The sequence below is a fragment of the Callithrix jacchus genome, chromosome 6 (genome assembly GCF_049354715.1).
Source record: "Callithrix jacchus isolate 240 chromosome 6, calJac240_pri, whole genome shotgun sequence".
In the NCBI taxonomy this organism is placed as follows: Eukaryota; Metazoa; Chordata; class Mammalia; order Primates; family Cebidae; genus Callithrix; species Callithrix jacchus.
In genome coordinates, this window is record NC_133507.1 from 161,285,899 (window position 1) to 161,307,770 (window position 21,872).

General features: G+C 49.9%; 1 protein-coding gene across 2 annotated transcripts in view; it reads right to left on the reverse strand.

Annotated features, from left to right (window-relative positions):
* The window catches only part of NDUFA10 (NADH:ubiquinone oxidoreductase subunit A10), a 99,665-nt gene that overhangs the window by 37,856 nt on the left and 39,937 nt on the right, over positions 1 to 21,872 (reverse strand). The window lies entirely within an intron of this gene.

Genomic DNA, 21,872 nt, shown 5'->3' on the forward strand with positions numbered 1-21,872 from the left:
CTGGGCTCTGGGCCATAAGGCCGAGGCCGCACACGGGGGCTTCTGTCGGGTGCACAGCTCAGAGATGCCCTACGTCAGTGCTTCAAATGCCAGCTGTTCGGATGGAAATCAGTCAAGGAAAAAATACATACATATATACATCCACGCCTGTACACGTAGTTACTCACTCTTCTGGAGGAAGGTCCTTCTACTCGTGAAACACGGTGTCCTAACTGCTTTGAGACACATGAACAAAGGCATCTCTCTGAAAGCAGCTGGCTCCTGCTCTTCCTTGGCTCCATAAAACCTGGAAACAAGCTGGAATGTGGGAGAGGCCCAAAGTCGAAGACTAGAGGTGAGATGGAGGGCGAAAAGGATGGAGAAATCCCACATGACCAACATGGACAGAGGCTCGGGTGTGGACAGAGTGAGGATTGGTAGGGAAGAGGCAGACTTTTGGGAGGAAGGAGGAGGGAGCAAACGCACAAGATGTACAGAGCTTGGCCTCCGCGGAGCAGCGAGCATGGACCTCAGCCCTGCGGTCTTAAAGAAGCCTGACATGGAAAAATGCCTCCCCACATGCCCTGTGGACTTCAGTTAACGTGAACCACACAGCTCCAGGGCGATCAGTTAGACTGCTAGGGCCTGACCATGTGAGAGGCACCAGGCCAAGGAACGGCCCAGAGCCTCCTGCCAGGCAGCAGTAACCTCTCAGCCAGACACATTTCGAAACTCAAGAAATGGAGCCTGGTGGTTGCATCTGACTCTGGGCAGGACACAGTGACTAGATTTTAGGGGGTAAAGCACTAAAGGGGTGGGGCCTAGGCAGAAAAAGAGCTCCGGAAATCTGTACAGGGGACCCACGTGGTCTCTGGCTGAGTACCAATCGGTGTGTGCAGGGGGTAAAACTGCATGAGGTTGGACAAAGTCGACATCAGGAAAAGAACAATTTCCAGGGAGTTGCAAGCAGATGACTCCCAGAGCTCACGTAGGGCTGAGTCAGCAAGATCCCACTGGTCAGAGCAAAGGGGCCTCTCGCTGCACACACGCAGCATTCAACAGGGACCCCATGGCCAGGCCTCAGTACTGGGCTGAGCCCTTCTAAAGAAAGGCCATTCTAAGCTCATGAGAAAGCTGAAACATCAAGCCTCAAAAAGTTTACTCTGACTTGCAAGTACCTTAACTGCTGTCAGAAGAAAGTTCTAACACAGCTCACAGGAACAGAGCAAGCGCTGTCACTCGAAATGTAAAATCTGCAATGCCCGGCAAGCAGTGAGACGCCTCGAGGCACATGAGAGAGGAAACTGTAACGCGTAACAAGGGGAGAATATGAAGCCAGCTCAGAGCTGACAGAGACGATGAGTTAGGAAACAAAGGCATTACAGCAGCTGTTACCAAGGGTTCAGTACGCTCAAAGAGCTAAATGAGAAACATAACAAGGAGAGAACTGGAAAACAAAAAGCACCAAACAGAATTTCTAAAGCTAAAACTGGGAGTCCTGAAACAATTCAAGTGGAGAAGTGTGGTGGCCGTGAAAACGTGCCCTGCAGAGCTTCTGCTGCAGGGAGGAAAACGTGCTACTCCCGGCCCTGCATGGGCTGGCCCTCAGGATCTGCTGCCTGCTCATGCCACGGCCACGCACCTTACAGAACACGCCCAATCAGCGATGGAACGCAGAAGAGCTTCTGGTGCCAGCTGTTCCTGTGGACGTGGGACTCCCTGACTGGCATCTTTGGCTCTCTGACACTTACTGGCCTGGCCAAATCTTTCTGCTTTCTTCCTGTCTCTGTCACAGACCAGCAAGGAAGAGCAGAGCCTCTCCTGCCGTCTCAGGCGTCCTCTCCCTGATCCTCCAGAGGTGTTTTCTTCCAATAGACCTCTTCGACATCTAATCTCTTGGCTTCTGCTTCTTGGAAGACCTAAACCAACACAATGCAATTAACAGCATACCATACGCCCACAGAAGAAAAGATAAGTGGGCTTGAAGGTAGAGCAGGCACAAGAACCAAAGCTAGGAAGAACTGCAGTCTTCTCATCAGAAACTATGCAAGCCAAGAGGCAATGGAATATGTTTTATGTGAAGGGGAAAAAACTGTCAACCTAGAATTCTATATCAAATGAAAATACCCAACAACATGCCGTTGAAAAATATATTTTCAGAAAAGCAACAGCTAATAGAATTCATTGCTCCCAAACCTGTTCTATAACAACTGCGGAAGGAAGTTACTTGCACAGGAGAAAGGTGGCGCCAGGAGGAAGCCCAAAGCCACACAAAGGAATGAAGCACATCAGAAATGCCAGAGGGAGGGATAAAAGCCTAAAAAATTCTGTGTCAGTTTCTGTAAAAGTGACTTACTGTTTAAAGCCAAGATCACAACAGTCCGCTGTGATTTCTGTGAAAGCGTATGAGAATAAGAGCACAATGAACACAGAGGGCAGGAGCAGCTGCGGCCTCAGGGCAGACACCTGCATTGTGTGTGCGGTGGTTAAATGCTGACGATGTGTGGGTTGACTGTGAGAAGTTAGAGATGCCCATGGTGAAACCCTGCAGCAATCATCAGAAATGAAATAAAGAGGGGTAGCTCGTATGTCCACCAAGGAAGTAAAACAGAATTACAGTATAACCACTCTAAAAGACGCCAGGAAAAATGCAAATGTGAATCTCACCTGCGATTACACATGGTTGAAATGTAAGATAAGACGGAGCAGATAACTCAGCCACAGAGGGCACCTCACCTCCCTCTAAGGAAGTTCCCACCCAACAGATGTCACTGAATCATTCCTTTTTATGGACAAACTTCTCTGTGTCATTCAGTTTTTGCAAAGATAGCCTCTAACACTTAACAGCCCAACCTACTGCTCTTTGCAGTTACTTATCAGAAAACTGGAGTAATGAAAGAAATACTACATAAAAAAATTATCAAATGCTGCTTTGTAAAGAGGAGGTCGGAAAACAACTTATTTGGTGAGTGTGATGAACTTGATAGTGGATATATCCTCAGGAAACGTCATTCAGGAGAAAGCCAAAGAAACTTCCTGAACAAGCCTCTCCCCACCCAGGTACATGGCAAAGGTCTCCAGGCGGATCTTCCCTGAGGGCAGCAGCTAACTGGCTATTCCTGGCCAAGGCCATGGCTTTCTCTATTGAATACCTACGATGCCACTCACTCTTCTTCAAATGCTGTACTGAGCCACCTCTGCCTCCTAGAATCCTGCCATGAAATAATGCCCCTTCCTTCTCAGAGCTCCTTTCCTCCTCTGACTTGGCACTTATCAAAAAGTGCTATCCAGTGCAATCACGGACACACTTACTAATATTAGTGGGCAGCCTCTAAGTACATGCCCTGTGACTAGTATGACCCTGACAGCATGAGGTGAAGGTAGGCACTGTCTACCTTTCAAGAGAGACAGGGTGTTCAGAGACTTGACTTGCCCAAGGTCACGCGGCTAGCTGGCGGCAGGCTGAAAGTGGAGCCCAGACCTTTTAATTAGAAGTCCAGGATCTTTTTCCCACTACCCATGTAAATATTAGTCAAATTAAATTGTGACTTTTAGTGTGCTCTCTGTTAAAAATAACACAAGAAGCTCTTTTTCAATCATATACTACTTATATTAGGTTTCACTGAATTCTCCTCATTCCCCCCAATTTTTCATTTATCTGTCAATCAGCATATAGTAAAGGTATGTTGCTCAAGTTCTCACCTATGAGATTTCTTGGGTGCCTATGAGGTTACTGACCACGATCCACTCTACCCTGATAAAGGTGACTCCAATCTTTCTGCAGACCTTTTTGTATGTTAACTCAAAGCGCTGCTCTTGGGGAGGTTTATATCCCAGTGGTCACCTCAGGAACATTCAAGGATGCTCAGTTTCCCAGTTAAGAGTTTCCATGAAGGACGTGCGTGTGTGTGCGTGTGTGTGTGTGTGTCTACATGCATACGTATTTTTGTAAATATATACTGATAATTATACATACTTATAAATAAACACGTGTATACTCCAGCAACAAATCCTTTACTGAATTACTGTAAATATGTAAATTAAACGAAGGATTGAGTGCGGGACTGTCTACTGAGTGGGCTTCGCTCTGCTGGCGTAGAAGATGGGTTATGCTGGGCATGACTAGCTCCCCTCTCTCCAGATACACTAAGGAGCTTCAAACTACTGCACAGTTCTGGAGTGATTTGGAAATTCCAGTTTCCAACTCCTGTTTTCCATCATTACATATAAATGCTAATGAATTCTGCTTAGAAGTTTTTCATTAAAGATGAGCATTACAGATATTAAGACACTTCTCTGATATACAGTTTCCCTTAATTTCCCTTACTGCAGAACACAAATCAACTATAACAAAATTGGCAGCAATTTTCAAAAAATCTTTTATCAATCATTTTTCAAAAACCATCTTTTGATTTAGAAAACGTGTGTTCTGCCTGTAAGACACGAGCTACAGCTCACTGCAAATACATACGTAGTCGTCATGTTTGCTGCAATAAATAAATATCAACAGTTCAAATTTCTCACTCGTCCTTAACTCCTATTAGCTGTGAATCATGGAAAAGCTCCTGTTTCGAACCTGAAAATGGCTTGCTTTCTAAAAATCCTAAAGCCAACAAGATAATATGTCAACATACAGTAAAGCCGGGCACTTGGTTTTCCAGACTGCGAGTAACACACTGTCTTATCACTTCCCATCAGCAGATAGGCAGATACCACAAACCAAGGGACCCGGCAAAGAGCACCTTCCATGCTCATCATCATCTTCAAGTGATACATGCTGACAATTTTCCACACACGGAGATGTAAATAACTGGGCAGGGATGAATGCCGTTTCAGTGTGCGTCTCCACGGTGCACGCGGCAGGGCACAAAGCGGGGGGATGCCGGGGCAGTACGGCACTTACTTTCAAACTGCACATTTGTGTTTTAACACAGCTGATAGCAAGCTGAGCCCTAAATAAGGTCTGAAGGTCATGAGGAATTTACGGCAATCACGGCTGGCCTGTGTGGGTCACCTGACTCTACCGCTTTTCTGTTTATTCCAAGTTTGTCCTTCCTGAGGTAAATTTCATAAAGGCAAGAACATAGAGTATCAACATACTCAAGTTATTAAAAACACTCTTTTAAAAGGTGATAAGGGAGAACTCAATACTGAAAGTGAAAACAACTTGAGATAGTAAAAGAAATAAAAATAGCAGAGAGAAAAGAGAAGATTCTGTTGTCCTGGCAACTGCCTTGGACACGATCAGCTTCGTGGAGGGAGCACAGTCTCTTAACAGCATCTGGCCTCCTTCAACTGAAGAGACGGAATTGGTAAAGTAGAAACCAAACCAGTTTGTCTAACCCAAGGAAGGGCTGTGCAGAAATACAGTGTGTAAAACCTGACCTGCACACATTCAGTACGTACACAGGGTCAGTTCCAAGCACAGAATGGAGGAGGGCGGCCAATGAAAAACACGTCCATAAATACCGCTCCGATTCCAGGTACACGGGCCCCTCTGGAAATGCTGCTTTACTTACTTACTTATTTATTTATTTTTAGTTTAGTTTTTCGGAGATGGAGTCTCACTCTATTGCCCAGGCTGGAGTGTGTGGCGATCCCAGCACATTGCAACCTCTGCCTCCCGGGTTCAAGCCATTCTCATGCCTCAGCCTCCCAAGCAGGTGGGATTACAGGCGCTCAGCACCATGCCCGGCTAATTTTTGTATTTTTAATAGAGAAAGCATTTCTCCATGTTGGCCAGGCTGACTTCCAACTCCTGACCTCAAGTGATCCACCCACCTCAGCCTCCCAAAGTGCTGGGATTACAAGCGTGAGCCACCGCGCCCGATGAAAATGCTGTTTCAGATGAAAACTTGGATTCCTGAGGCACCAGTGCCCTAGCGCTGGGTGCCACCTATGAGTGTAGACAGGCATCTGAGAGCCTCCAGGACACTAGCCAGACAAGTGACAGGACTGGTCAAAAACTTCAAGGTCACAGGACCAACAAACAAAAAATCATAAACTCTTCTATTCATACAAAAATCTAAAATCCACTCTGTGAAAAGGTCTTTCTTTACTGGCCTGTGCCCCGGTGTCACCAGCTTATTCGTCAAAGAAAAGTTTTAATGTGCCCTCCCAATCTCATGCTGAGATGCAATCCCCAGTGTGGGGCCTGGTGGGTAGTGTCTAGATCACGGGGGCGGATCCCTCATGAATGGCTTGGCCCATCTCCTTGGTGATGAGTGAGCTCTTACTCTGAGTTCACACAAGACCTGGTCATTTAAAAATATGTGACACTCCAGTGCCAAGGATCTGGTCATTTGAAAATATGTGACGCTCCACAGCCCCATTCTCTTGCCTGCCATGGTAGGATGCACCTGCTTCCCCTTCACCGTCTGCCATGACTGCAAGTGTCCTGAGGCCTCCTCAGAAGCAGGCGCTGCTATGCTTCCTGCACAGCCTGCAGAACTGTGAGCCAATAAGACGTTTTTATATAAATTATCCAGTCTCAGATATTTCTTTATAGCAACGCAAGAACCGCCTAATAAAAGCCCTGAAGTCTTAGTCTGTGCCTGGTGTTCACCCCAGGGGTCCTGCAGGCAGCAGCACGGCCCTAACCCCAACCGCACACGCTTAGGACGGAGAGAAAGCCTCACAGTCCACCCGAGACCCTGCGCAATCTCGCCCCACTCGTCGCCCTCCCCACCTGCTCTGTCTCCCTTGACATCATGCTTGCCCCTAGGCCACCAGCAGTGCCCCTACTGGCCACGCCCTACAGCCTGCGGCCTTCACAGCCACCCTCCTTCTCCCTCAACTCCCCTACAAGACTCTTTCTACTTGGCAAACTCATACCCAGCCTATGAGGTGTGAGTCTTGAGACCCCCAGACACAGCAGACCCCTGCACATGCCTACACTCTCAAGGGTCCCATGGCCTCTGGGACCCCATCGCTTTCTCTGTGCATGGGTCTGCCGAGTCTCCAGGGTATGGAAACTGTGGTGTCTCCATCCTGGGGCAGTGTCTGGCACTGAGTGCAGTGAAATGGGGGTCAGAAGAATGCACAGGGAAGGCGGAGCTCCCACCGGCTGAACAGCCTTGAATCCACCATAGAGTGACCGGCAGGCGCCACGTAGAACATGAGAAGACTCCCCCACGCGGAGCCAGAAACAAGAGCTGTGGCAGAGGCGGTGAGAGCTCAGAGTGGCTCTAGGAATCAGTTCCAGTAAAAAGACGCGATTCCCTCAGTCACAGCAGCTCCCAGGGCACTGGCAACTTCTGGGGCACAACTGACTGAGATGACTGCATCCCAAACAGCAGCTGCGAGCCTCTTATAACTGCACCAAGTCAAGTGAAGCAAAAATTACATACCCCCAGGAAGAAAAGTGAGTGGGCTGGACCGTTCCTAGACTCGGGTCTGGGGCCTCTGACTCCATCCAGTCCTCCAAGCAGATGTCCCTAAACTCAGACTGGAAGCAGGTTCAGGGATAAGGAAAGACACATAAGAGAAGCGGAAAGTCTAGAAGAGGCAGCTGGAGCTTCTTCCTAGCAGTAATGAAGGCCACTGGACCCCAACTGCTGTGTCCTCGCTCAGATCAAAGTCACCCCTCCATCGTCAGACACAGCTGGGTGGGCGGAGGAACCCGGGAACCAGAGCGCCACGAGCTGCCACTGCTTCTGCCCGTGTCCTGCCTCTGTCCCTGAGTGAGGCGTGCTAGGAGCTCTAACTCGCTCCTGATGCTGCTTCTGTTTCTGGAGTCCTCATTCAAGGGTGCAGCTGATAGGAAAGACCAGGCTTCCCAGACGCCTAGAAAAGGCAGCCAGGTGACAGGACTCGCAGGGGAAAAGGCAGCCAGGTGAGAGGACTCGCAGGGACAGGAACCACTTGTGGAGATTGGACCCAGCGCATGCTCCACAGCTGCGAGACCATGTCCCCTAAAGGCCAGTCCAGACATCGCCAAGAGAAAGCTGTTCCAGAGAGACTCATCGGCTGTGACATGCAGGATGTCCAAGCACGTATACTGACAATGCCGGGCACACACACTGCTGCTTTCACACTATGGGAACGTAACTGAATCATCCACCGTCTGGAACTGGCCCTGTGATGTGAAGAGCACCAGTGGATTTGAATCAAGGAATGAGATGCTCCAGTGACAACGGCCAACATGGTCACTGGGTCCCGTCAACGACCCAGGACAGGTCAGCTGGCGTTCTCAGCCACCCTTGCAGCACCCGGGATGCAGGTTCTGTGCCTCCATGCTGCACATGGCCAGTCCATCAGAGTCCCTCCCCATGGGAGAAAGGAGCCCTGGCCCGTTCCTCCAGCCTTCCCTCAGCAGACTAGGTTGGTCCTATGAAGCAAGCAGTGACCCGGCCTGGGCATGCCTGCTTGGTGAACTGGGATCTCTGCTGGGCTGAGAGGCCCCTGCCTCTGGGATCCCTGTTCCATCAGCGGACCCCTTCCTCTCTTGCGTCTTTTCTCTCTTTCCACAGGCACTTACTCTTCTTCCCCATAAACACAGAGAATGCCTTAGCCCTTAAAAATAAGACAAAACCACAAGCGACAGAAGATGGAATCTCCAATTCCCACCAGGCTCCTGACACTCCTCTCAAGGTTCACCTATGGTCTGGTCATCACTGCAGCATCCTGGGCGTGGCCAGCCTCACCACCCCTGACCTTCCTGCAGTCTTGACAGATGCTGAGGCCCCTCTACGGGTTCCTCTGCTGGCACCCAGGGCCCACACAGTCTGGCCTGCCTCCTGGCACTCTGGCGAGCTTGGTCCTCTTCACCAGCTCCTCCTCCCTTGAGCTGAAAGCTCCCCTGACCAACCCCACCGGACCACTCACAGGCCAAGCTACACAGCATGCCAAGTGGCAGGACCTGTCCACTGGCCCACAGGCACTCCTGTCCCTCGCACAAAGTGGGTGAGTCAGTGGTCTGCTTCCCAGCAGTGATGTCAGTTGTACTTGTCTTTGCAATTGCAGAATTTAATTAAATGTTATGAAAACTGAGTCTGAAAAGGAAGAGCTGCTGTTCTATTAAAACTAGGCTGAAATGCTTTGGAACCATTTGATAAAGGTTATTCGCTAAAATAAGGTCTACTGAAATAGGTGTGGGCGAGCCACCTTGATTTGGGGAAGAATTCTGTCTTCCCACCGTTTGTATGCTTTTTAGAAACCTAAAAAAGGAATTTCTGCTTATAAAAGAATTTGAGCTCTCATAAAAAGTATCTTAAAAGACAGAACTCTTTTCATATGACAGTTAGAATAATGGCTTTGTTTCAATGTACAAGCTGCAAACCCTCCAAACAGATTTCAGAAATGTGCCTAGACACAGGCTGGGCGGACTTCCCAGCGCCACGCCCCTCCCTGGGAAGTGCTCTTCCTGAGTCACCCTTCCTGGGCTCAACCACGCATCAGTAAAGTACATTAAACCTAAGGGTCAGGAAAAGATCCATGAGGAAGTATGCCTGAGGTTTCCAAATTAAAGCCTTTATACCAAAGCCCATTTGTTACAAACGGCAAATTCCTATCTTAGAAGCCCGCCCCACCCAGCTGCCACTACCTGTCTCTAACGCGCTTTACTGCAAGACCCCAGTGCTGTTTGAACTCGCTCCGCCCGCTCTTCCAGTCATACACGCAAGTCTGCAGGAGAGGCAACACAGCAGAGGCCAGGGCCTCCACCGCAGTGAGGAAAGGCCACCACCAGGCCCTCAGCAGCCCACTCCCCACCCTGTACCTCTTCCCTGACTCCCTCTGCTGGAATCCTTCAGCAATAGTCTGCTTAGTTTTGAAAACCTGAGAAGCCAAAAGCAGTTTGGCTGTGCAGGGAGGGTCAACAATAAAAAACAGGAGAGACGGTGCCTGCTCTCAGGCCACCCACGGCACCAGCACCCTCACCCGTACTGCCAGGGCCCTCCCTGGCCAGCTGCTGCCCTCTGCCTTTGCGCTGAGTTGATATTCGACATGGCAAGCAGAGCAGCCCTTTAAACCTGAAACCCAGACGATGTCACTCTCCAGCACACCACTGCCTCCACCTCACCAAGAGTACAGCTGAACTGAGGTCTGGTGGCAGTTGCGGAGCCCAGCTGACCTGGGCCTGCTGCCTTTTCAGCTCACTCCCTGTTCAAGCTCAACCCCACCCGCATCACACCTCACCATGACAGGCTCTTCTCTAGCTCCAGAATGTGTCCACCTGCTCCTGCCTTCCATGGGGCACCTGCTTCCCTATGCCCCCACATCCCTCAATCCCCTGCGCCAGGTGCTGAGACCTCTCTCCACATGACAGCCCCCTCAGCTGTGCTTTCTCCAAGACCCAGGCACCCTGTTACCTGTTTGTTTACCATCTGCTCTCCCTGCCCACTAGGAAGTGAGCTCCGTGAGAGCAGGGCATGTCTTCTCTCTCTGATGTGGCCCGAAGCTCACAACAGTGTCTGAACGTCAGGCCTGGCAGCAGGGTGTTGGGTAACTGTCATTCCTACCACCTTAGTGCTCCCAAGATGCCGCACTCCATCTCTGGGGTAGAACTCGGATTAAATTGAAAGGCAAGAATTCTTTGATCAGCCAGGTTTCCCTTCTGTGCCTTCAGGGTTGGGAATTTAATCAATTCTGCAACCTGGAGGATTGGTCACTGGGTAAATACCTATTGAGCATACAGGATGCAGAATTTCTCATTCAGACAGGGCCTCTGTAGAATGGCTACAGAAAGAACCAGCACCAAAACAGGCTTTCCATTTATAAAGAAAAATAGGGGAGCCTTCCATTTCTAGCAAAACAGCAGCCCTAACATGCTGAAAAGCCTCTTGATATAAAACCTCTAAAATGCTTCACATGCATTGCTGAGCTCTGCAAGAAGTCACAAGGGACCAAGAATGAAGAGCGAGTTGAAAAGCCAGAGTGGTGAGCTGAAGCCGCAGTGCCCTGGGGACACCCAAGAGCTGCTGAGAGCCAGAAGACACGCCCCAGTGTCCCTGTGAGGTGACTCCTGAGAGGCCACCCCCTCAGTGAGGGAAGAAACCTCCTGCCGGCAAGGAGACTCCGGCTGGCACCCAGCGGCGGACAACTCTCCACTGAGAATTCGTAACCAGAGCCTGTCCCCATACAGGTTCAAGTTCAAATTCACATTACCTCCAGGGCCTGGGATACCACCGGCAACAAACGTGCCATCAATTCCTGCTCCTCAGGAATCTGAGTCCTGGCAGCAGCAAGCAGCCATTTCAGGAACAGGGCTGCCAGGGCTGGGAAATCACACAGGATACCCAATTAAAAACCTTGGGACATACTTAACAGGGCTGCCAGGGCTGGGAAATCACACAGGATACCCAATTAAAAACCTTGGGACATACGTAACAGGGCTGCCAGGGCTGGAAAATCACACAGGATACCCAGTTAAAACCTCGGGACATACTTATACTAAAACAGTAGCTGCTCTCAATTCAAGCTTACCTTGGCATCCTGTACTTCATCTGACAGCGTGACTCAGGAGGGATACACTCTCACCAAATGCCATAGTCTCCAACACAGTGAAGGAAAGAAGCCAGCACAGGTGAAAAGATGAAGGAGCAATGGCCACGGTCAGACAGCGGCCAGAGCAGCACTCCAGAGACAGAGCATAAGGTAACTATGTTTAAAATGCCGACAGAAGGAGAAGCAAGAGGGAATCACAAGCAAGGAATAAGGTCCTAGCAACAAGACAAAACTGCACTGGCACAAAGAAAAAGAGGTTCAAATCTAGACCCATTTTGCAAAACTGCAAAACACCGAAGTCAGAGAAATCAGGAAAATCCTGGAAGAAAAACAAAGACTATGATCCTTAATCTAAAGAATAAAGGTCAAAGCCTGACTCCTTTTCCAAGAATCCGAAGTACCACCTACTAACTCCTAACCTCCAAGTACCAACAAGGACAATATCCACGATCAAACACGAACGCCACGTCACGGGCGTGCTACAACACGCAGACCACCTGCGTACAGCAGCACCGTGCAAGTAGCTTCTCAGGAAACTGGAAGGCACAGTTTTAGTAATTTTATTATCTTTATAACATTAATTGGGACTATGGTGGCAGAATTTGGCTAAAACATATTTTCCACATGAAAAAAAGCCTCCTAGAAAGCAAGAAAGTGCCTAGCAGGGTAACAGGCTTCTAAGACCCGCTGCCAGGAGCACGCACCCACGACCTCCACCTGCTCCAGAAATAACTGGCCGCCAAATCCCTTCTGCTCAAAATTCACACATCCTTGGTGGAATGCCCTCAAATGCTGTGTGCTCCCCTGTAGCAAAGCAGTGACCTGTCACGTGTACCTGATGACCTATAAGAAGGTCTTCTCACCTCCAAAGACCAGTGGGAAGCATCTCAGGACCCGCTCTCTCACTCCACACAGCACGCTCCCTGTGCAGCCCGCTGTGGGTAGGGGCTCCCCAGCTGCAAGGTTAGGAAGAGACATTTCTGTTCACCTCGCCTCTGACAAAGGCTGACTTTTCTTTCCTTTACTTACCTGTCTTTTGCAATTTTCATAAAACAAACTGAACTCTTTTCTGAAAAGCTGGATTCTTGTCTTGACTCTACTTCCTATTTCTTCCTCCAGCATGTAATCATAGAAAACAGCATTTAATTTTTTAGCAATTCAAACTTCACGGTAATACTTACAGAACCTCAGAACCCTGTGACCCAACTAAAAACCACTTCAACTGTCCTTGCCCGGTGGCCTCTGCGAGGGCAAGGTGAGGTGTCAGGACCGACGGCCCCTTGGGTTCCGGCCCGCTCTCCGCCTGCTCTGACGAGATCAGACGCACCTCCACCCGGCACACACTGCCGTCTCCCGGCCCTCTCTCTTTCTCCACGTCCTCCACGTTTCCAAGTTCTGCCTGTCATCTCCAGCTGAACTAGACAGGAATGAGAAGGCAGCCTTCAACACAAACGATGAAAGAGAAGCGACGTTTTCACGAGAGCCTGCCTTCCTATCGCACCGCTAGCATTTGCTTTCGAAAGCAGAACAGTGGGGGAAAGAGTTTTAGTCAGGTTTTCCTTTGTAGTGTGCTCTTAGAACTGCTGTTTCCTCCCCTCAGCACCTGACAGAAACTGCTGCTGCACAAGCTGTCCCTTGGATGGCCAGATAAAAGGAAGCCACTCTTGCCAGGGTGGGGCCTTCTGTCAGAAAGAAAAATGCTCCATCTCCTCCTGCTCCTGGGGAAGGCCTGCACTCTCTCAGGCCGTGTGCAAGGACACACAGTCACAGAGGTTCACACACGACACCGGTACTCACTTCCCTGTCTGCTAAGAGCGCTACCAAAGTCACTCAGGCCAGAATGAAGCTCCCGGAGAGGCCCCCCGAGCACAGGCTCAGAAGGGAGGGGACTACCAGGAGGAAGGGGTCTTTCCCCAGTGCCCACAGAAGCCAATCTAGGAAGAGGCTCTGCAGGCCACGCCGAGGGCCTTTGTGAGAAGCCACAGACACGGACCGTCCCAGATCTGAAACGGCTGCAGGCTTTGTGCACTCACCTCCAGGTATCCCCACAATGCTGTTTCCAGAAGGAAATGCAGTGAGAACTGCTGCTTATGTCTCTAATGAGCTAAAGGAATTCGGTGAATTCTTTTTACTATTTAAGTCCAACTGATCCTTTTTTAATATCAAGCAACTGAATCTCCTTAAACTAAATCCTCTAAATAGTCGGACAATTCTTACTCAACAGAGTAACACAGAGCCTGTGGTATGCGTGGGGACCTTCTGGAAAGAGGAAGGGCAGCTTTCCAGTGGAGACCCAGCCAGCACGACCTCAGCCAGGAGGCCACGGTCAGGGCCACAGCACCAGGTCGCGCTCACAGCGAGTGCCCCTGATGCTTCACCTCTGTGCATTCCTCCCCAAAACACACGGCCCAGTCTAATCACTAGATAAATAACAGGCAACTCTCAATTGAGGGAGAGTCTACAAAATACCTCACTAGCACTCCTTATTAAAAACAAAGTCGGAGAAATGTTACAGCCAAGAGGTGCCTAAGGAGACAAGAGGACCCAAGGTCATACGATAATCCAGATGGGGTACTGGAACAGAAAGAGGACATTCGGGAAAAACTAAGGTAATCTGAATAATTCAAAGTGTGGGTTTTAGGTAACAAGGGCTGACTGTGGTGGCTCATGCCTGTAATCCCAGCACTTGAGGAGGCCAGGGTGGGCAGATCACTTGAGGTCAGGAGTTTGAGACCAGCTGGGCCATCATGGTGTAAACCCATCTCTACTGAAAATATAAAAATTAGCAGGGCATGGTGGTGGGCACCTATAATCCCAGCTACTGAGGAGGCTGAGGCATGAGAATCGCTTAAACCGAGAAGGGGAGGTTGCAGTGAGCCATGATCATGCCACTGCACTCCAGCCTGGGTGACAGAGTGAGACTCAGTTTCAAAAAAAAAAAAACCCCAAAACCCAGTATTATTATTATTAATTCATTAATTATAACAAGTGTACCATACTAACAAAAGATGTTAATAAAATGGAAACTGGGTGTGAGGTATGAGAGCTCACTATTACCTTCACAATTTTTCTGTAAACCTAAAACTGTCCTAAAAATTCAAGTTTGTTTTTTTAAATGTTTAGAAATTTAAAAATCAGATTTCTCCAGTCATTTAAATATGATTAGAAATCTTAACATTTCTAAACATTTAATTCACACCACAAGCCCAATACCATAGATTCTCTTAGATTCTCTTCAATGCTTACAAACTGAAAAGCAGACAAAACCACATAAAACACAGCATGTGGTGAAAAGGTCCAAGAGATCACTGAGGAGAACCACAAGGAGAACAGAGAGAAAATGCGGCAAGAGTGATACAGACACTGTGGGAGGCTGAGGTGGCCTGATCACCTGAGGTCAGGAGTTGAGACCAGCCTGGCCAACAGAGTGAAACCCCGTCTCTACTAAAAATACAAGAAAATTAGCTATGCGTGGTGGCGCGTGACTGTAATCTCAGCTACTGAGGAGTCTGAGGCAGAAGAATTATTTGAACCCGGGAGGCGGAGGTTGCAATGAGCCGAGATCGTGCCACTGGACTCCAGCCTGGGTGACAGAGTGAGACTTGGTCTTAAAAAAAAAAAAAAAAGGAAAAAGTGACACAGACAGTGAACATCAGCCAAAGGCTCAAAGAGTGTTATGAACCCCTGACCAAGTGAGTACAGATGCACATGCACACCTGCTTACACAATACACATCCGAGATAGTGTAAATGCACAAAACCAAGGCAGAAAAATGTCTAAGAAACCTGCCAGAGAAACAAGAGATATCTTCAAAAGAGGAAGTCTCATTAGAAACACAAAAGCCAGAAGTATAAAATAGTGAAGTTTGGAAGCACTAAAAGAAAATATTGACAATTTAAAATTCTAACCCAGCAAAAACCACCTGCAGGAAGGAAGACAGCCTTCTTTCCCTCCAAGTTCAAATGGAAGGCTGCTCTGCAGGCCTGGATCACGTCTACACCTTCCTGGGCGGCAGGGATTAGCAAGGCTATGGTAGCAAAGACGGGGAGACCAGCTATGCCCTCGGGGATTCCAGCAGGTAAAGACGCTGACATCACGGGGGCAGGTCTCGTCATCTGAGAAGGATATGGACAAGCAGAGCACTAAATGAACCTTGTTGTGTGGCACTGGAACTGGAGACACTGGTGTGTACTCATGGTTTCAACACTTAGAAACACAGAAACAAAAATACAGGTATATAAATGAACCAGAATCTGGGAGTCCGTAGTGATAAACAGAAACCAATGAATAAATAAATCAGGGAAAGTATTTGCTTCTAGTAGGGTACTAACTGGTCATACAGAAAGGATGACAGACACCAAAAATTATAATCTGGCAACATCATAGTAATAATTTAGCCAAGAAAATCAAAAGATGTTAAAACTACAGAGTGAAGTTTGATGAGGAAGGTGAAACTGACATACTTTCAAGTAGTTTCCCTCAAAATATTGACTATTAAGAGTAAAAGGTAACTTTATAGTGAAGATACCACCTTAACAAGTAATAAAAGGTAACGTAAGCAGTGACGGGACAAATGGGAACCGCATGCTACTGGATATAATCAGTGAGTTCTGGGAAAAGCCACACAGCCTGAATCTAACCATGGGGGGAAATCCGACAAAACCAAACTGAGGGATATTCGGCAAGGTAACCATTCTGTAATCTGCAAAAACGTCAAGGTCTGAAACGCCAAGAAAAGCCTGAGGAACTGACCCAGATTCACAGAGACGTGAGACGAAACAATCTGATGCAAGCCATCACCCTGGATTGGATATTCTTGCTCGAAGAACATGGCTGGGATCAATGACTGCCCAGGAACGGGCCTGTGGACTGGAGGGCAGTCCCCCTGCTGACTCTGACAGCTGTAGGGGACGTGGAGCACGTCCTTGTTTGTGAGAATTACACATCCCAGCCATGATTCTCAAACGGGCACTGTGCACTGCCAGGAGCACTCACTCACACACGTGTCTGGGCCCCTCCCCTGAGTGTCTAAGTCAGTAGACCTGGACTGAAACCCAAGAACCTGCATTCCCAGCAGCCCCCCAAAGGGTACTGATGTAGCAACCACACTCTGCAGCCCGTTACATTCAAGTGCTGGAAGGTAACAGAGCATCATGTTAATGACTTACCTTAAATGGTTCAGGAAAAGTTATTTTCCCTTTTCTTTTTCTTTTTTTTTTTGGTTTGGAACATTCCAAACCAAATATATATATATAGTAAAAATGATCAAATTAAGCCCATTTTAAAGAATAAGTGTCAAGATCGTGCCATTGCACTCCAGTCTGGGAAACAACAGCGAAACTCTGTCTCAAAAAAAAAAAAAAAATAAGTGTGAGAATTTATTATTAGCAAAAATTCTTCATGCAGAAGGCCAAGGACGCTACATGACAGCGCGGTGCCCAGGAGGGGTGGGCAGCCACGGGGCAAATGCACGGGCAGAGCTGCCGAGCTCAGCTCCGAACAGCTGCGAACGCCTGGGGGGCCAGCATCCCGGGGGAACTAAGACTGAGATAAGGCTGCACACGAAAATGGGGAACTCTGCTCTGGAACTGGAAAACTAACTGATCTTCAACATCGTTAAACCAAAAATAAATATTTTAATTATTAGCTTCGTCACAAAAAGCTACTATTATAAGGATAACTAGTAGGCAAATAGGTGGGGTGAATGGAATAAAGAAAAGAAAAAACTTAATCCAAAGGAAAAAAGGCAAGAAAGAAAAAAAACCAGAAACATAGAAAACATAGGTAGGAAAAATATTAAATAGCAAGATAGGCCATTCACAAATACATCAGTAATTGCATTCAACGTGAACAGAAAAGAATTCCAGATGTTTAGACTAACAAAATTTTTTTTAAAAAACTGCTAATTATAAGGTATCCACCCTGAATATAAAGACACAGAAGAGTTGAAATTAAAGGACACAGAAAAAGCTACATCATGTATATACTAACCAAAAGAAAGTTTCAAACGCTACATAAATATTGAATAGGCCATGCGCGGGGGCTCACGCCTGTAATCCCAGCAGCTTGGGAGGCCGAGGTGGGCAGATCACAAGACCAGGAGTTGGAGACCAGCCTGGTCAACATGGTGAAACCCCGTCTCTACTAAGGATACAAAAAATGAGCTGGGTGTGGTGGTGTGTGTGGCTATAATCCCAGCTACTTAGGAGGCTGAGGCAGGAGAATCACTCCAACCTGGGAGGTGGAGGCTGCAGAGAGCCAAGATCACACTACTGTACTCCAGCATGGGTAACAAGGTGAGACTCTGTCTCATAAAAAAAAGAAAAGAAAAATACTGAATAAACTTTAAAGTAAGAACCACCACTAAAGGTAAAGAGGAAAATATCATAATGAAAAGCGTGACCCTACTAGCAATGCAATTCTAAACGTGTATGCATCTACTGACACAGCGCCAAAACAGAATGAAGCAAAATCGGACAGACTGGAAAGGAGGCCTAAATCTAGTAAGAGCGGCAGTGGCAGACTCTGAACACGCCCCCCACAGGAAAGACGGCCTTCAGGCACAGGACTGAGAGCGGGTCCTGCACTGAGTATGGCTGCTTCTGCCTTCCTGGAAGAGGACTGAGGGCAGAGGCGGAACCCAGGGAGGCCAGAGAGGAAGCCGCTGCACAAGTTCGGGCGGGAACAATGGTAGCCTGGATGTCAACAGGAAAAAAGGAAGCCACCTGTGAAACAGACTGAACAGGACCCGCCCGTGCACAAAAGCAGAGAGGGGGAACCAACCCCAAGTGTGTCCTGGTCTACACAAGAGCAGCCAGTGAGGCACCAGCTTCAGCGACCAGCCCAGGGAAGCAGCAAAGACACAGGGCCCCACCCAGAGAGGGGACACGGCACCCGCACTCACACTCATACAGAGGCGTGCACGGCCCCACCCAGAGAGGGGACACGGCACCCGCACTCACACTCATACAGAGGCGTGCACGGCCCCACCTAGAGAGGGGACACGGACCCACACTCACACACGTACAGAGGCGTGCACGGCCCCACCCAGAGAGGGGACACGGCACCCGCACTCACACTCGTACAGAGGCGTGCACGGCCCCACCCAGAGAGGGGACACGGCACCCGCACTCACACACGTACAGAGGCGTGCACGGCCCCACCCAGAGAGGGGACACGGCACCCACACTCACACACGTACAGAGGCGTGCACGGCCCCACCCAGAGAGGGGACACGGCACCCGCACTCACACACGTACAGAGGCGTGCACGGCCCCACCCAGAGAGGGGACACGGACCCACACTCACACACGTACAGAGGCGTGCACGGCCCCACCCAGAGAGGGGACACGGCACCCGCACTCACACACGTACAGAGGCGTGCACGGCCCCACCCAGAGAGGGGACACGGACCCACACTCACACACGTACAGAGGCGTGCACGGCCCCACCCAGAGAGGGGACACGGCACCCGCACTCACACACGTACAGAGGCGTGCACGGCCCCACCCAGAGAGGGGACACGGCACCCGCACTCACACACGTACAGAGGCGTGCACGGCCCCACCCAGAGAGGGGACACGGACCCACACTCACACACGTACAGAGGCGTGCACGGCCCCACCCAGAGAGGGGACACGGCACCCGCACTCACACACGTACAGAGGAGTGCACGGCCCCACCCAGAGAGGGGACACGGCACCCGCACTCACACACGTACAGAGGCGTGCACGGCCCCACCCAGAGAGGGGACACGGCACCCGCACTCACACTCGTACAGAGGCGTGCACGGCCCCACCTAGAGAGGGGACACGGACCCACACTCACACACGTACAGAGGCGTGCACGGCCCCACCCAGAGAGGGGACACGGCACCCGCACTCACACTCGTACAGAGGCGTGCACGGCCCCACCCAGAGAGGGGACACGGCACCCGCACTCACACACGTACAGAGGCGTGCACGGCCCCACCCAGAGAGGGGACACGGCACCCGCACTCACACTCATACAGAGGCGTGCACGGCCCCACCCAGAGAGGGGACACGGACCCACACTCACACATGTACCGAGTACACACGTACACACGGACACTCACACACACGTACAGAGTACACACATACACTCACACAGAGTACACACATACACACGTACACTCACATATGTACAGAGTACACATGGACACTCATACACGTACAGAGGCGTGCATGGCTCCACCCAAAGAGGGGACAACAGACCCACACTCACACACGTACAGAGTATACATGTACACAAGTACACTCACGTAGAGTACACACGTACACACATACACTCACACACCTACAGAGTACACACGGACACTCACAAAGGTACAGAGTACACACACACGTACAGAGGCGTGCACGGCCCCCCCCAGAGAGAGGAAACAGACCCGCACTCACACACGTACAGAGTACACACGTACACTCACATGTACAGACGCATGCACGGCCCCCCCCAGAGAGGGGGACACGGACCCACACACACACGTACAGAGTACACATGTACACACATACACTCACACACAAGTACAGAGGCATGCACAGCCCCACCCAGAGAGGGGGAAACAGACCCGCACTCACACACGTACAGAGTACACACGTACACTCACACACACGTACAGAGGCGTACACGCCCCCCCGAGGGGAAAACAGACCCACACTCACACACGTACAGAGTATACACGTACACAGGAACACACACACACGTACAGAGGCGTGCACGGCCCCCCCCAGAGAGAGGAAACAGACCCGCACTCACACATGTACAGAGTACACACATAAACATACACATACAGAGGCGTGCACGGCCCCACCCAGAGAGGAGAAACAGACCCACACTCACACACGTACAGAGTACACACGTACACACGGACACTCACACACAAATACAGAGGCGTGCACGGCCCCACCCAGAGAAGGGAAACAGACCCGCACTCACATGTACAGAGTACACACGTACATACACGTACAGAGGCGTGCACGGCCCCCCCAGACAGGGGGACATGGACCCACACTCACATGTACAGAGTACACACATACACATGTACACTCACACACAAGTACAGAGGCGTGCACAGCCCCACCCTGAGAGGGGAAAACACCCGCACTCACGTACAGAGTACACACGTACACACACGTACAGAGTACACACGTACACACGGACGCTCACACACAAGTACAGAGGTGTGCACGGCCCCACCCAGAGAGAGGAAAACAGACCCGTACTCACACACGTACAGGGGCGTGCAAGGCCCCACCCAGAGAGAGGAAAACAGACCCGCACTCACACACGTACAGAGTACACACGTACGCTCACACACAAGTACAGAGGTGTGCACAGCCCCACCCAGAGAGAGGAAAACAGACCCGCACTCACACACGTACAGGGGCGTGCACAGCCCCACCCAGAGAGGGGGACACGGCACCCGCACTCACACATGTACAGAGTACACACGTACACTCACACACAAGTACAGAGGCGTGCACAGCCCCACCCAGAGAGAGGAAAACAGACCCGCACTCACACACGTACAGGGGCGTGCACAGCCCCACCCAGAGAGGGGGACACAGCACCCGCACTCACACACGTACAGAGGCGTGCACAGCCCCACCCAGAGAGAGGAAAACAGACCCGCACTCACACACGTACAGGGGCGTGCACGGCCCCACCCAGAGAGGGGGAAACAGACCGCACTCACACACGTACAGAGTACACACGTACACACGGACACTCACACATGTACAGAGGTGTGCACGGCCCCACCCAGAGAGGGGGAAACGGCACCCAAACTCACACATGTATACGAGGACAGAAAGGTGTGCACAGATATTAAACACATGTGCCTGTGAGCGACATCTTCATGGTTTTATGTGTTTTCCCCAAATCCTCACACTGAATAAAACCACTTTCAAAACAATCCAAATAATTTACTTAAAAGAAAATGCCAGCTACCTCAAGTAAGAAAGCAAGCAAAGGGATCTACTCAGACTCAATGGGTGCTTCAGGCAATCTGCATGTGTCAACTCGGACAATTACAGTAATACAAAAATGTTTACATTTCAACTCATCCACACGTTGAAGGCATAGTGTGAAGTTCAGATTTAACACAAGTATTTCACATTTACTCATAAGAAACCACGGCCGCTGCTGCCACAGATACGGATTGCGCTCTTCCCAGTCCACTGACTGGATTCGCAGTGCAGCCTGCAACCCACCTGCTGGCTCCCGGCAAGTTCCACACGTCTGGAACCTAGCGGAATCTTGCCAGAACAAGTAACTCGCTAAGAAGGTGTGGGAATTGGATAAGAAGATCAACGAAACAGCTGCCCCTACTAACTTCCACCCTCGCTGTCCATCCTCCCTACTCCCTCCCACATGGCCTAAGGGCCTTCTGCAGAAATGGAACCCTCATTAGTTACAGAAACGGACAG